This window comes from Otolemur garnettii, unplaced genomic scaffold (assembly GCF_000181295.1).
Source record: "Otolemur garnettii isolate 467f Iridium unplaced genomic scaffold, OtoGar3 scaffold00016, whole genome shotgun sequence".
Lineage (NCBI taxonomy): Eukaryota > Metazoa > Chordata > Mammalia > Primates > Galagidae > Otolemur > Otolemur garnettii.
Genome location: NW_003852411.1, coordinates 19,553,804 through 19,554,958, shown reverse-complemented (window position 1 = coordinate 19,554,958; position 1,155 = coordinate 19,553,804). Strand labels below are relative to the sequence as shown.

The following is a 1,155-nucleotide window of genomic DNA, read 5'->3' as shown; positions in this document are numbered from 1 at the left end:
GCCTCCCAAGTAGCTGGGACCACAGGCGCCCACCACAATTTTTTGGTTGCAGCCATCATTGTTGTTTGGTGGGCCCGGGCTGGATTCGAACCGCTACTTAGGTGTATGTGGCTGGCGCCTTAGCCACTTGAGCCACAGGCGTCAAGCCAAGGCAAGGATTTATTTCCAATCTTTAGCATACATTTCCAATTTATTTGTAAATTACCCCTATTTATAATTTTCTACATATATCTGTTTTATATAAAAATCCTACCAAAACGAGTTATTCTAGGCACCAACTATTGCAATCACCCAGGTGGAAAATAACTTTTGATTGCGTGGTCACATAATCAAGTATCATGAATTAATGTGTTTCCAAACCAAGCCACAATTTCCGTGAAAGCCTAGTCCATCTTTTAAATGCTTAAGAATGATTACCATGAAATACCAATAAGAAAAGGTCTTAGGATGATCAAGGTACTTCATGAATACCATTCGTAGGCATGAAAGATGAGAGGTATCAGATTTTAGGGAGAAGCTTCAAGAATCAAAGGGGATGAATTATGGAATTTTCTAGAAAGTTTAGCTGTACATTAAAGAAGAAGTTTATTATTCAGGAGGACAGGAAACAGGAACCCTCCTACCAACTATCCTTCAGACTTTTAGAGGCATTCATGCTTCCAAAGGACTTTGAGTATTTTTAAATGGCCCTAATTTTGAACGCAGTTCAAATGACCTGTGAGCAATAAAGAATGGCTCTGTTTATTACACACCAAGAAAAGATTATGGCATCTGTGGTAGACAGCATTTTAAAGAAGTCCCCCCAAGATTCCTGTCAGTTATTCAATCAAATACTAAGAGTACTGCTACAAAGGGACTTTGCAGGTGGAATCAAGGTTACTAATCAGCTGGCCTTCAAGAGATGATCTTAGATTATCCTGGTGGACCCACTATAATCACAGGAGGCCTTAAAAGTGAAGAAGAAGGGCTTGGCTTCCATAGCACAGTGGTTATGGAGCCAGCCACACACACCGAAGCTGACAGGTTCGAACCCGGTCCAGGCCAGCTAAAACAACAACAACTGCAACAAAAAATAGCCAGGCATTGTGGCAGGTGCCTGTAGTCCCAGCTACTTGGGAGGCTGAGGCAAGAGAATCACTTAAGCCCAAGAGTTTG

General features: G+C 41.6%; 1 protein-coding gene across 1 annotated transcript in view; it reads right to left on the bottom strand.

Annotated features, from left to right (window-relative positions):
• Positions 1-1,155, bottom strand: part of SLC9C2 (solute carrier family 9 member C2 (putative)) — a 70,351-nt gene that overhangs the window by 7,920 nt on the left and 61,276 nt on the right. The window lies entirely within an intron of this gene.